This window comes from Centrocercus urophasianus, unplaced genomic scaffold, assembly GCF_019232065.1.
Source record: "Centrocercus urophasianus isolate 14NV4802_14NV808 unplaced genomic scaffold, USGS_Curo_1.0 seq_12, whole genome shotgun sequence".
NCBI classification, from domain to species: Eukaryota; Metazoa; Chordata; class Aves; order Galliformes; family Phasianidae; genus Centrocercus; species Centrocercus urophasianus.
In genome coordinates this window covers 57,605,999-57,621,350 of record NW_024884364.1, presented here as the reverse complement: position 1 = coordinate 57,621,350, position 15,352 = coordinate 57,605,999, and the positions used below count along the sequence as shown (strand labels likewise).

At 38.8% G+C, this 15,352-nt stretch overlaps 1 long non-coding RNA gene across 1 annotated transcript; it reads left to right on the top strand.

The window, feature by feature from the left end:
• Positions 1-2,740: 2,740 nt before the first annotated feature.
• Positions 2,741-9,544, top strand: LOC122156320. Its single transcript, XR_006167442.1, has 6 exons — positions 2,741-3,002; positions 4,531-4,614; positions 4,720-4,791; positions 6,745-6,853; positions 7,288-7,380; positions 7,757-9,544. It is a non-coding gene; the product is annotated as an uncharacterized LOC122156320 (long non-coding RNA).
• The last annotated feature ends 5,808 nt before the right edge of the window (positions 9,545-15,352 follow it).

The following is a 15,352-nucleotide window of genomic DNA, read 5'->3' as shown; positions in this document are numbered from 1 at the left end:
TCCTCTCCTCTCCTCTCCTCTCCTCTCCTCTCCTCTCCTCTCCTCTCTTCTTCCCTTTTTTTCTTTTCTTTGATATGAAAAGTGAGAAGCTGGTAAATGTGAAAAAAATAAAATGAGTGAAAGACATAATTAATCTTGATACTGGTGATTTCCACTGCAGTGATAAAAACAGAGATAGTAAGTACATTGACACAGACCTTGAAGAGTGAAGAGAAAATGTGGGCAGCAAGCAGTTACTAGAGCTGATACCAATTAATGTTATGCCAAAATAAATTATCTATTTTTTGGTAGATTATACTGCTGAGTTTATCTAGCACTGAGATGGGAATTACCTCTGCTTCATGACACACCATACAGCAGGGAACATTTGGCTTTCAAGCTTGTTGACATAGATGCCATGTACCTGAGTGTGATATGAGATGCTGAGGGTCAGCGTCTGCAGCTCATGCTGCTTTCCATCTCCACCAGTCCTGTGCTGAAGTTCTGTACCCTTGCTGGTCCCGGAGATGCGGGGGACTCTGCTCTTGGGGAAATTGTAATATGGAGAAGAATGTTCCCAAGGCACAAGACAGCCCATCAGAGAAGGGGGGGGTCTCCCAGCCAAGGAGATGTGCAGGTGTGTCCCCGGCACCGCGGCGCCTCGTCATGGCTCTGCCCCTGACAGCTCAATGCATCTGCTCCTGCCTCAGAACAATTTGGTGTCAGGTCGCTCCGCACTGTTTCATGGACAGCACAAACAGAATCACGCCTGAATGCATCTGAGACATAAGGGCCTTCCCACCATACACCCACCAATGCTTCATTGCCCCCACTGCACCCTGCCATCTGCACCCGTGTGTACTTTCATCCCTTGTTCTACTCCGCATTGCCTGTTCTATCAGAGACAGTGCTAACAGTGCTTCACGTGACAGAATACATGCTGTTTTATACATCAAGAGAGTAACCCACATAATTTACTGTATTTACCTTTTAATCCATCTATTGATTACTGCTGTCAGTTACTACTAGAGCAAGGAACAGCTCTGGTACCCGCAGTGTGCTCATGGGAGTCACCACTACCACACGGGTTTGCAGTAGTTGGGTGTGCTTTGAACCATTGAGAGTCATGGCAACTGGATTTTCCTTTTGCTGGGGCTTTCTCGCTTTGAGTCATATGGTTTTGCATCAGCAGTTAATATTAATCCTGCTTTAGCTATGTGGTAGGAAAAAAATCTGTCTGTATTGCGACTGTCAAAACTGCTTTCATAATGAAATAAAAACAGACTGATTTTACAAAATGAGAATTATCTCTGTATCAGAAATTAACTCTATTTTTAGGTATGAAGTCTGAAGTCTGAATCACAGAATAGTTTGAGTTGGAAGGAACGCTTAGAGACCAGCTAGTCCAACTCTCCTGCAACGAACAGGGATACCTGCAGGTTGATCAGGTTGCTCAGAGCCCCGTCCAACCTGACCTTGGATGTCTCCAGGGACACCATCCATCACCTCTCTGGGCAATTTGTGCCAGTGCTTCACCACCCTTATTGTAAAAAACTTATTCCTTGTGTCCAACCTAAATCTCTTTTAATTGAAAACCATTTCCTCATGTCCTGTCACAGCAGACTCTGCTAGAGTCTGTCCCCTCCCATTTTACAGCCCCCCCTTTAGATATTGATAGGACCTGATGCTCACGGGTCTCCCCAGAGCCTTCTCTGCTCCAGGCTGAACAGCCCCAGCTCCCACAGCTCTTTGTTCTTATTTTCTGACCTTTGGGATCAGGAAAACATTTCTAGAAAAAGCTACTCTGACAATTTCAAAAGTGGATCTCCTGGGAGCAATATCTTTGGTGATTTCTAGTAAACACGATTAAAAAAAAAAAAAAAGACTGCAGTGAAATCATAAATTTATTAATAAATGCTTGCCCATCATTTTAATTGTTGTTTTATACAGACTAAAATAAAATTGTTAACAATTAAAGTATTTTTATGTGAACAAAGAAGGGGGTTTTCATGTTACCTCAGGTAAAGGGAGATCTTTTCAACATCCGCAGCTGCATGGGTAGGGCAGTACTGCATGGAAGAGATATATCTGTGACACATGTAACCAAAATGCTCCAAGTTAAGAGAAAACAAACACCAAAGAGGTGAGAGAGACTTTTTTACTTATACAGAAATAGCTTCAAGGGAAATCTGAGGATTATAAAACACAAACATGCTTGACTGACCGTCGTTTTATTCGAGGAGGGGCACCAGCAACGCACTCTCAGAATTATCTTAGCAAACATTTCTTGAAATCTCTCTTCCACTAGAGCCAAAGTTCTTTTTCCTAGGGCTGTGCCATCATGGCCTTGACCATGTAACTGTCTCTAAATCCATTAATTAGCAGAAGTGTATCTCGGCTATTAAGTGATTTATTTTGTGAAATCAATAGCCTATTGAGGATGTGCTTTTTTTCCACAGCTCTTTCCAGGGCTGCTTGGCAACTGTCCCCATAAATTGGTTCTACTAAGGTGCTGTGCCTTCCAGAGATAGTTACTTTAATGGCAGCAATTTAGGTGTATGGGTCTGAACTTTGGTAAGCTGATTTAATGCCTTTACGACGTTAACGCTAGTTTCTCCACAACCTTGAATTTACATTGGAAGAGATTGAGAAAGGGCATGGGTACCTCATCTGCCAGAGGTTGGGGAGTGAAGGGCAGGAGCAGCCTGCAGAGCTGCTCCGTTTGTGGGTTCAGGGCAGAGCTAAACTGGCGTCAGGGCAATTGCATTGCATGTGGGTGCTCTCCTAAAGAGTTCTCCCCAGGCCTTCCCCAGCCAGGATCTTTATGCTCATGGTTTCTGGTCCCCGTGAGCAAGCACCTCTGGCAGGTTCAGCCCTGGGATGGCACTTCTTGCTTTGTGACAAATAATGGAGAGGGTTTTGTGGTGCTACAGGGCATCAGAATTAAACCTCATCTGGAAGAACACACACTGCACTGCACCCTCCATCAACTACTGCAGGAGAGATCACTGGTGTTTCTAGAGGTGTGTTATAACCCACAAAGGGTAATAATCTGTGAAGTTAGTTTTTTGCTTGTTCCTCTTAAGAAAAGTGTACTCAATCTGCTCATGACAACACAGGCAAAAGTGAGGGGATTTTTGTGCAGTTTCTCCTTTCTTTCATTACTTGTGCTTTAAGTGACCTTGATATCACTGGAAAAACTACATTGTTATGCACATTTGCTGGAAACCCAAAACCAAAGATGACAGACTGTTCTCCATCCCTTAGGGATTAGAACAATCTCATTGTTTAATAGCTAAGCGACAGGTTTAATGTTTAAACGGTAAATTCCCTCTTTAGCTCATTCTGCACCAGAACACTTGGTTGTTGAATGATTTCTGAGACTGTGTCCCCACATGAGGTGTCGGAAATAGTCATTGCTCTCTAGCCTGGAATTGTCACTGTCATGAATACAGAAATACCCATTTAAATGTTTAACTTCTTGGGAAGTGTAATTTTGAATGCATCCCTGTGAATTCAAGCATTGGATTTGGTGACTTGGCAAGGCAAAGGCTGCCCATATTCTGGAGTGTGAGGAGGCTTTCTGCTAAGCTACATTTCAAGCTTGCTTTTTGTTAGCAGACAGATGGCACAGGCATGTATAACAAACACTTCCTTTCAAAATGCAGTGGGTTTTAGATGTTGGGGTTTTTTTCACCTAAAGAAAAAATAATTATGAATGTTGTCTTGTTTATTAAGCAGTTATGAAGCAAGTAAAATTATGTCCAAGGCATGGTCTGTCTTGAATGAAACTAACTGCTGCCTTATCCCCAGTCTGGCCCATAATGACCAGTTCCTCTGGCCCAGGAGCTTTCTTCTGTGTGCTTGCACCCAGCTCATCAGCACAACCTGAGGTCAGCCTCTACCTCCACTGCCATGAGCTCTTCTGTATAGGCATAGTGGGTTAGATGTAAGCCATTGGTAAGTGATTTTATTAAAGGACTGAGATTTTCAGGAAGAGTTTAGAAACTACAAGAACATCACCCTATAGTCAGAGTTGCAGACTACTCTATAACCAAGCTCATTTCTCACCAGCCCCTTGTTTCTCCCACCCTCTTGTCTCACCCCTTTTTGCCAAGAACCTACATGTGAAACATGGATACACCCACTCTGTGTTGGTTCAGGGCTGAACAGCATTAATCATCACCGAGAACTGGGGGGAAACATCCTTTAGCAAGAACACACACAAAAGAAATTGCTTAAATCCTCCACAGCCCCCCAGAAATTAAACGTCTGTATACAATACAGTATTTGCAGAGGTCAGAGGTGAATGCATGTTATCCAGGACAAGGAGAAAGACACATTGGGTGATATTTTTCTTATATTATCTATAATTTTCCAGGTTCAGAAATACGCATTTCAAGAGTTGATGAAACTTACTTGTTTTCTGTGATTTAAGTTTATGCCCTGCTTATCCCCTTGATTTTCTGTTTTGTTGTTGTTTGTTCTGTTTTGGTCACTGAAGTTCATTGGTCACTGCTGGCAACTTTTATGTCACTGTTTCCATTGCAGAGGGTTAAAAAAATCCTCGCAGAATATTTCACTGTCTATCTCAGCTGATTGGTTTTACGAGCAGCAGACAGCTGTTGTTAGCAGGTAGGTTTTCCACATGGCTTGGTGGAAATCTGGTTTTAAATTTTACACGGAATGTCATAGATGCCTTGTTTTTGAAAGAAATTAATGCAATTTTGTTGTTCCCAGGTCATGTGTAAAACTAAAACCTTCTTCACCTCCTCACACACATCCTTGGGGAAGTTAGAACAGAACAATCAGGTCAGAAATTAATGAAAAATGCTTTTCTTTTAAATTATTTTTAATTTTTAATTTTTTAAAAAATTTTATTAAAATTTTATTTTATTTTCCATTAGAATGTTGGCTTTATGTTGATGATCACCCAAAGAACAGGAGGTTTGAGTTTATGAGGTACCACAAGCATGTTAAATGATGTTAAACAGAGCCTCTATCTGAAATACTCAATTGCAGTGGCTGTCAAGCAGCAAAATACTTGTTTTATTCTGTTTCTTAGTAGAAAAACTTTTGCTTGAACTCAGAGATGACAAGGCTGGACACAATGCCTTGTAACTTTTCAAAAGAGCTCAGAGAAAATGCAAAATATTGCCATTATCAGAGTTTTCTGAATAAAAAATCAATAGTAATAGTACAATTTAGCAATATTAAGAAAGTTTTCAAATAAATATGATGATGTTTTAAAGGGGAAGAGGCACATGGAAACCTAGGAGAATATGAAAGATGAGAACTTGATTGGAAACCTTTCAGATGAGTGAAAATTTAGTTAACTAATGGTTGCTGGCTATTGTAGAAATGAGCAGTGCACACTAGCACAGTGAGGAAGATGGCGAATTTTCTCTGTACAAGTGAAATGACTTCAGTTAATCTCAATGACACTTGATAAGCCTGTGAAATGCAAGATTTGTAGCATATCACTGGAAAGATAGATCAGCCTTTTCATAGAACAAGTTTTAGTTGTGCCATCAGAGGTCAAGGTCCTTTGTTCATCATCAGTATCACTTAGCCTCATAACCACTGTACCTACCTACACTCTGCATTTGACTATAGTGGCATGCTGGCTGTAGTTGGGTGGAGAGCAAGTTCACTGTTTCTGCATGGTCTAACACTCAGCCTCTTTTCTTTCTATGTATAGGTGTTTTATCCAAATGCTATAAATTTCCATGCACATGTGCGTGTAAAATTTTATTTATATCTTATATACTCTCCATGTAATTATCTTTGATTGACACAGCTACAATTTAAAGGATTCCTCCCTTTCTTCATGAATGCTGATATAGCAATTGGAACCTGCTCCTGTATTTTTAAATCATTTAGCTCAGCGTAGAAACTTAAATGTCAAAGTTCCTGACTGATTTAATCTCAAGCATTTGCAAGTTATATTAAAAAAATAAAAAATAAAAAAGGCAGAATTTGATCCCACAATGACATATGGAGATCAGAATGTAAGTATACCTTTTAATCGGAGAGAAAGCTATACAGCAAAAGAAAAAAAATTCTAACCACAGGCAAGAGTAGCCCCATTCTGATAGGTTGTACTTGACCAAAAAAGGAGAAGCATTTTTGCCACCTACGTACTTGATAATATTAGACTTCAACATGAATGATTGTACTTTGGAATAATTATTTGTTTTATATATAGCTCTTAAAATATGTTTGTATATGTAATTAGGTAAAGAAAAATATTGATTTCTTGCAGGTTTTTTGGCTGTCCTAAAGGTAATGGCAAGGGTGTGGTGGAATCTCTTGTGTTTTCATAGAGATCTCAGTCCTAGTCATTGTTACAGAAAGTAAAATAGGAGAGTTCAAAGGAATGGTAGAATGCATCCCAATGTTTAAGACAAATGAATGTACTCAATGTCATGACAGTGTTGCTTTATTGATATGCTTGTTTCCATTTCCTTGTATTTGACCCTGGTTCTCTGCTGTCTTGTGCAACAGTCTTTCTTGGAACATCTCCCTGTGGAAAAAAATGTGGAGCAATGATGTTCATGATCACTGACCTGATTCTTAGTTAGCATTCTATTTTTTTTTTAACTTTTCCTGAGTGATGTTCCATCTGTATCTCCTGACAAAGAACTGTACAGGAAAAATAAATAAATAAATAAATAAAGCAAAATTCCTAGTGATAAGATTGGCCAATGAATTATATCGTCTGTTGATACAAGGAGATAAATAAACCAGCTTCTTCATTTTCAGGTGAAATGCCAGGAAAATATCAATAACAGTTCCAAGGAGAGGAGCAGAGGCTACAACCTGTCCTATGCAATCACCTTTGGGTTCCTTTGTGAGGACAGAAATGTGTCACGTAAGTGATGTGTTTCTCAGCTAGATGAGTGTAGTGGTGCTGGTCCTGTAATGGCAGCAAAGCCCATCCCACACTGTTTAGAAATAAATCAGATCAGCTAGTTTTCTGAAAAACCTCAGGGAGGAAAAAGAAAGCAGTCTGATCCGTGTTTTCTATTGCAGAAGTTAAAATTTAAAAGTTGAAGTTGCTTGAGTTCCAATAGCAGAAGGCTAATATCTTTGATCCTCCATGTCCTTCAGCCCTGGCAGAGGGATTCTCAGAAAAGCTCAGGACAATTCACATAGGAACAGATATGTTATTTGAGTAAAATAACTGGGCTATTTTAAAGGTACAGAATCCATGATACAGATGTTGATAAGGCTGCTCTGGATTTTCTACAGCTAATGGAAATCTATGACACCAACTATCAATATGCTTTTAACAACTCCTTACAGGTTCAGTCTTGGAATCATAGAACATTTGTACAGATGATGCTGCTCGTGGAGACACAAAAATCTATTAAAACACCTCCAGTGCATCAGTAAAAGGTAGATATTATTTTATTTTCCACGTTGCTCATGTGTCCCTATAGCCCATCTTGTTATCCTGAGCTCTATTTAGGACTCCTGGAAATCATTACACTATAGGGCCATCAGTCTCTGCCCCCAGTACTGACTCTTACTGCTGATCATGAAAGGAGGTCAGGGCTGACATGCCTGAAGCCAGATGTGGTGGATTTTAAACCCTTATTTTCTCCTACTGCTGTCATTACAATCACAGGCCTATCTGAATATGGTGGCTCTTCCCTCATCATTCACTGCATGTACCACTTTATAACCATTCAGAACTTCTTCTTATAGTGCTGGGAAGAAATTTGAGTTTTGACTGTTGCTAAGAAGAGATGTGGCTGTTTATGTTGCCCAGGTCCTCTCCAAGTGACAACTCACAAGAAGGAGAAAAGAGACATCATTTAGGAGTTGAACTAGATGACCTCCAGAGGTCCGTTCCAACCTCAACCATTCCACATTTCTGTGATTAGAAGAGATTTTATCTATCCACTTAGCTGTGGTTGCTACTCTGGTAGCTTTTGAGGAAGCCTTCTCAAGGTTTGTCCCACCTGGAACATGTTGAAACAGCACAACCAGAGAGATGAAAGTTGCCAAAATCCCAATGGTCAAAAAAAAAAAAAAAAAAAGGGAGATTTAGCTGCAGTTTATGGAAACAGGCATAATTGTTAGGGTTCAGAGCTGGCACTGAGCAGAGGAGCTGGCTTCCAACTCAGGAGGTCACTCAAGCTCTGGGTTTGGACTGTCCAGTTTTCTCTGAGAAATCATGCCCAAATGTTTCTGTGTGGTGCCAAAACCAGAAAGTATGTAAGTCTTCTCACTGTAAAAAATCAAGCAATTATTACAGGATCTGGATAATCTCCACATGCATGCAATAGGAGAAGTTTAAGGAAAGTTTTTTGGAAAGAGAAAATTTTGTCTCATTAAATTTGGTGGCAAAAAAATTCCAAATTTCAAGCATGATTTCACCCTGTATTATACTCTCACCATTGTGGAGATTTTTGGTTATAGATAAGGATCAGCCAGGGTTTATAACAAAGTTTATTTTGTAGTAAGTCTGTAGCAGCAATTAAAGTTCCAAAACAGTTTTCACATACTAGTAATTTAAAGAAAAGTACATCTCTGAAGATGTAATTTTCCATTTTAATCTCCATCCAAAGATATTCTTTAACTTTGGACAAATTCCTGTCAAACAGTTTGAGTTATAATTGTATGAAAAAAGATACTTTGCCAGATGTAAGAAAAAGATGACTGCTGACTTTTTTTTTTTTTTTTTCTACAAGATAAGCCATGAGTGCTGACCTCTGAAGAACAGTATATAAATAATCACTCAGGAACTTGTTCATAAATGGACAAGAAAAGTAAAGTGGAAAAAAAGCTTACATTATTAAGCCTGAATGGCGGGTAATAAGAATGAACAACAGAAAAATGGCAATGAGATATTTAAATTCTTTTTGATTCTCAACCTTCTGCCTAAACCATACCTGAGACAGTAAAGATAGTACATATGGAACTGGGGCACCACATAGGTATCAGAGCATGGGTTATTTCAACTTCCAGTGTAAAAGACTGTGACTAAATTCAATATCACAAATGTTTCTTGGAATTGCATCAATCAACTTAAAAACATATATTAATTACTCCATTGCAAGGCAAATTTGGAAGCAAGTAATTATATAGAATGGTTCTGAATGAAGAATTAATTTACTTATTTACTAATAAAGAATTGGTTTACTTGTATATAAGTTGTCCCAGGAATAGAATCCTGGGGCATCATGAGAGAAGTGACAGAGTAACTGGACACCTTATCTTGTAGAGGTCTTTGTAAGATGCTCAGTGTACTGAGTGAAAGAAATCATTGATCCAAGGTTCATCCAGCTGTGTTTGCCATCCTGACTACTCATCACAAAAATTTGTCGGATTTATGCAGAGCAAAAAACACAGGCATAATTCCCCACAAGTCCCCAGAGGTGTTTTTCAGTATGGTAAGTTATATATGGAAGATACATCAATGTTTCCTTGATGTCTTGATGCCTTGATGACAGCACAAAATCCTCAAATAAGTAGCTATAATACAATACAATGGTCTAACTGTGTATTTTTTATAATGTGCCATAAACTTTTCATTATCTACAATGTATGCAAACCAGGATCAATTTTCTTACACTGGCACCGCAAGTACAACTCTAAGATCCAGCTAATGGTATCATGGTGCACTGGTTTATTATTTCAGTTTCTGATTGATTTTATAATATTAAAAACAAAATAAACTGAGATTTTCATTTCTCTTACATTTGTAGAAGTAGTTCTTTATGAAGCCTTAATGAAGATACGATAATGAATCATCTTAATAATAATGTGCCATTATCAATATGCATTTGTTTTTCACAAGAAGGATATTTTAGGATCGGGGGATAGAACTAGTTCTGAAAAGCAGACTAAAATTAAAGCTTCTGATGCCCAGGTGAAGGCATTAAGAAACTAAAATACCTGAGTTTAGGAAACCCCCAGCTTTGTGATCATGGTTGAACCTTCCATCCATAATACTAGATATAGAAGGAAAAATACAACAATCTGTATTGCTGTGGCTCCTGGAAAAGCCAAAAATGTGGGTATCAGTTATTTACTGGACAGCATGAAACCACAAAATAAATTTAACAGTTTGGAGCTCTGATCCTCCTAATTTATGCTGCTGTTTTGCACTGTCCTTAAAAAAAGCACAAGTCTAAAAAAAAGCCAAGGATGTAATAACCTGATTTCCATTATCTGCTTGGCCTTTGATGGAAGTTTTCTTATTGATTTCAATAACTTGAGCTGTATAGATTAATCTTTATGTGCTTTTCTTTACTGAGACTACTCCCAACCTTGAAGTTAAGCATTAAGGTTCAGATCCTCGCGGGCATTTACGTGTTTAATTATTTTCCCACATCAGAACTAGCAGATAAAGACATGTTCCAAATTCTTGGCCATAAGGGCATGACAGTTCCTAGACACTTGTCTCTGAAACAGGCAGCCTGCCAAGTGGAAGGCTTATTTGCCTCAGAACTTCAAGAATCCAGTGTGTCAGGCTGGCACAAAGAACCGGCCACTAAATTCAAATCACGGAATACATACAAGCATGATGTTTTCCTTTTGGCAATGACAACTACTGGAATGTAATACAACATTTGAAAAAAAAAAAAAACCTCTGCTAGTGTCTATATTAATCTTCATGCCAATAGTGAGAATTCCACACTAAAAGCGAACTAATTATCTAAAAAAAAAAGCAGCCATCCTCATGAAGAATCTGACTTCAGAGAGTGTTGGGAAATACTCTTTTTCATGTGCGACCTGAAAGCTTCCCTTTGTACTGTTTACTTTTGGCCTTCTTCAGTCCTAGCAGAGGATTTAAATGTGTCGCCTACCCTTTTTGACTCTTTAAATATGTTGCTTAATTCCATCAACAGAGGTCACTGCCGCTCTTTTGCTCCTTGGTGAAAGCATGCCTTTTCCAGAGATAAAACAGAACAACTAATGCTCTCTTTTAGCAGAGTTTTGGTTTACTCTTTAGAGACTGGTTTGAGAAAATTCGTGCATAATATTGTGAGGTTGAAAATAAAAGCAACAATAATAATAATTGATAGGAAAATATTGAAAAAAATCTCTTTTGATCCTTGGAACTTAATGTAATTTATGCAGTTTTTATTACAGTGATATTTTAAGTTTTGTCGCTATATTTCCCTTTCTTTTCATTTCCTACGAGCAAGGAAATCCAGCAAATCTGGTCTTGGCACCAGCAGTCATATCTGTTCTGCAGCTCTTGGTAAATTAGGATAAAAATTTTTGCACCAGGGAAGAATAAGAGAAAAATTTCTGAAAGAGCACTTTCAAATTTCTAAGGCTTGGTTAACAAATTTATCAGCAATCATCACTTTCGTCTAAATCCACGTTTGCATAATTAAGAAAATGATGAAGAAAAATTTGGCAATATCTATCATTAAGAGGAATTCAAGCCAAAAGGTCCATTTGAGCTAGCAGTAATGTGAGCCTTGCAGTTTTCTATTGCAAAATCCATTACAGTAGATTGAGCCAAAAATGCAGACAAAGCTCCTTCAGAACTAAAGAGAATATAGGAGTTGTACACAGTGAGACACTGTTAAAAATATAAATTGCCTTTTTATGTGTACAAGCAGAAATACCTCAGTTTATTTATCAGGAAAATAAAACTCATCTCAGAACCAAAGCAGTCATAATGTCTACTTTTGAAAAGGTGATATTCATTCATAGTTGTCAAAACTGCTTAAAGGATCAGGACAGTGGATTTCCACTTTGGACAGATGTGTTTAGATGTTCACCATGAAGATGCCTACTAGTGGGGCAGGTGTCTGAGCTCCAATTGGAGCTGATGGAGTCTAAATCGCTTGCCAGAACATTGCAAAGCAGCCATCCATGTTTGTTCAAAGATGTGAGCCACTGGCTGCCTTGAACTGATGCCCATGGACTCCAGCCCAAGGAGTGCAGTCCAGCTGCCATAAGGCTGCCTCAAGTCCATCTCTGCACTCCATCTGCTGATCCAATGAGCAGAAGGTTCCCAGAGTTTCCATGCCAAATCTAGCACCTCTCATAGTTTGGGTCACGTCTGTATGACATAGCCCTGAGTGACTTTATTTTACATGTGAGAAAACTGACACGTAGAAAGCTGAAGAGATTTGTCCTAGTTCTAACACAAATCAAATACCTGCAATCTCTGTTTCTTACTCAACAAAGAAGTAAAGAGAAGGAGAAATAAATTCCAAGAGTTTCTGATTCAGCTTCAAAGGAAAGAAGTATATTTCCCATAATATATTTATCCCTCACAAGTCCCTTCAGTGTTTTTTGTTGCTCTGGAAAACACGCAGAGCAGACTTTGTTCTTGGAAAAGAACAATCACGGGAAAAATAAGTGAAGAATTTTATTTTCTTTACATTACATACATTTTAAATATGACAAAATTTTTGGTGTTTTCTTACACTAAATGTTTTTAAGCAGTAGATCTTGATGCCCGTCTTCAGGTGGTGCAGAATGTCACTTCTGTGCAGGTTGTTTCTCTTCTGTGTGTGTGTGTATGGAAAGAGCTGAAGGAACAGTTCCAGCTTGTTCCTTTGTTCCTTTCTGTTGGTTTCAGTCACCTGAAGCCTAAGGGAAGTAAAGGCAGACATAGGGTCAAGGGACCAGAATCTCATGTTTGGTTCCTGGCACTGTTCCTGTGTGAGATACGCCCACGGCTCATTTGTTTTGTGCAAGTTTCTCCACCTTTTGCACGGGCTTTTAACGCTGACATAATTCTCAAGATGCCGCCCCTCTAAGCTATCTGTGGTTTGTGTGCAAGCAGACCTGGAAGACACTGTGCAAATATTCTCAGTATTCATCGTATAAAATTGAGGCTGAATATTTTTGGGCCGCTGGTTTCTGTTTGCACTTTTTTTCCTCACGCAGTGCAAGCTTCCGTGATGGAAAAAATATTCTTAAGAAAGGCATGAATAAGGTTAGCTAGAAGGCTAGAAGTTTTACTTCACGATTCTAAGAAAACAAAAACCAAAAAACAAACATGCAAAGAAAAAGGGCTCTTTTATTTTGATATTTGCATACAACCTATGATTTTCACTCCTCACTGCTGATAATACAGTAAAGTAAGGAACAAATGGTGTTCAACCCAGTATCTACTAGCAAGTCGAAAATAGTACTTGAGGTACATGCTAGCAAAAACAGTTTGATTTCAGGCTTCTTGAGGCGCTGGCACAGCTGCCCAGAGAAGCTGTGGTGCCCCATCCCTGGAGGAGCTCAAGACCATGTTGGATGGGGCCCTGGGCAGCCTGAGCTGGTGGGGGGCAGCCCTGCCCACAGCAAGGATGGGAGCTGGGTGGGCTGTGAGATACCTTCCAACCCAAATCATTCTGTAATTCTGCAGTTCTTGACAATTTTGTAGTTAGCAGAATAAGTTTCTGATGGGAAGGCATTGTGCAGATATCTAGTGACTCAACCATGTTTGCAGATGTGGATGACTGACACTTAGTGCCCTCAGCTCAATGTGGCTCACTTCTTGCAAGGTGTCTCTTTCTGCCACAAGGACAGTGTGAAAGAAGTCATGGCTGATGTTCAGTTTGAATATCTACTACTGACCAGCTGCCCTCTAATGACATGATTACCATTTGCCAAAGAAAAGGTAGCCTCAAAATCTGAGCTTGGCACTGTTGCATTCAGACTATGTCTCATTTTCTTATGACTGAAAGGTAGCAAAAAATCCCATTGTTCCAAGAGGAAGGATGGGCTAGGAATAAACAAGAACTATTGTTAACCATGAAAGTTCACTCTTGAAACCAAACCAGAAAAGAAAAAAAGAGTTTCACTTGTGGTAACATTAAGAGAGATTATCAAAAGGAAATAAATTAGCTAACTTAGTCCAGTATATTTCCAGTCCCAACTGATTCAGAGTATTACTCATGTTACTGTGACACCCTAAATTTTAAGGTGAGTTTGATAAAACAATAAACGTAATTGTCCTACCTAAAAAGTAAATAAAATATAAAGATACGGTAATCTGTTTTTCCACTCTTAATGTTTGAGTTTGATTCATGTACGTAGACAGAAAATTAGGAAAGGAGGCTATAAAGAAAGGAAGCTTAGAGACATTTAACAGACTTTCCAGAGTCTCACACAGGCATTTAAATAGCACTTTCTATGTAAATATGATAATTAAAAGGTTCTAAAGGCTACAGGAAAACCCCTGAAAATGTTGACATTCAAAACCCACATATGAGCAATAAAATAATAATCACAATTATTTTCATCATCTCTTTTTTAAAAGTCAATAAATTTATCAATAGTGATTTGATGATTTAACATTAGATATCACTTGTCCTCTAAACTACCTCACCCATAAACACGGATTAAACTATCATTTGCATGCTGAAAATGATCACAGTTACTTCTTCTCTACAAGTATCCAGCCTGAAACCCTGGCCAACTTTTCTGAAAACCATCAAACCTTCCTTAATTTCTCTAAGTACATCCAAACTTAGTTTGTCTTTCAGTTTGCCTCTTGCTGGGTTGATACGCACAGCACTTTTCTGCCTGTTTTTTCTGAGTTTCTGTGCCAATTCACTTTATATCACAGTGCAATTTAAATTCCTGGGTAAACAGTAGCTCTGGACCAGTCTGAAGAGGAGACCTTGAAGAGACTTACACATTTCCAGGATGTGGCTGAAGCTGGTGTTTAGGAATGCCCCCACACATGAGGACTTACAAACCAGCAGAGGATCTAAACTCCTGCCCTAAAACACTTCGGTTTTCTCTACAGACAAGGTCTGCGAGTCTACAGACACAGTATTATTTACCTGTAATGAAACATTACCGCAGTTATTGCCATTTAAAACATAAGTGATATGATTCTTCAAGGAGAATTTCATTCCCACAAGTATGAAATAACCATGAAAACGAACAAACAGTGCAACATTATACATTGGAACATATTTTGTATAGGTATATGCAGCGTGATTTCTTGGCTAATGGCCAGCAGGCCCATTATCTGCAACTAATGGCGCAGAAAGAAATTTTTTTCCAGAACTACTTTCACATTGCTAGGAAAGCAAATTAAAAATAAACTTTACATGTCTGGGGACCAGACAGCAAAAGCTGGGAGAGCTCTATTAACTCCTGTAAGCCATAAGGCTTTACACTCTCTGAAGATCTGGCTCACTGATTTCCTGAGAAGAAAGATTAGGAAATGAACCAAAAGTAGGAGATATGCCTCCTGCTATGTACTAGCTTGATTTATATTTTAGAAAGACTTAATTATTTTTATCCAGTTCTGATATAAATGGTCACTGGAAATTGAATGCTTTGCTCCCTACTTACAATGGGTAACTATAAAAATGCTCCACAACTTTTATTACACTCAATAAAAAATCTGGGAGTCAGTTTTAAGCATGTCTTCCAA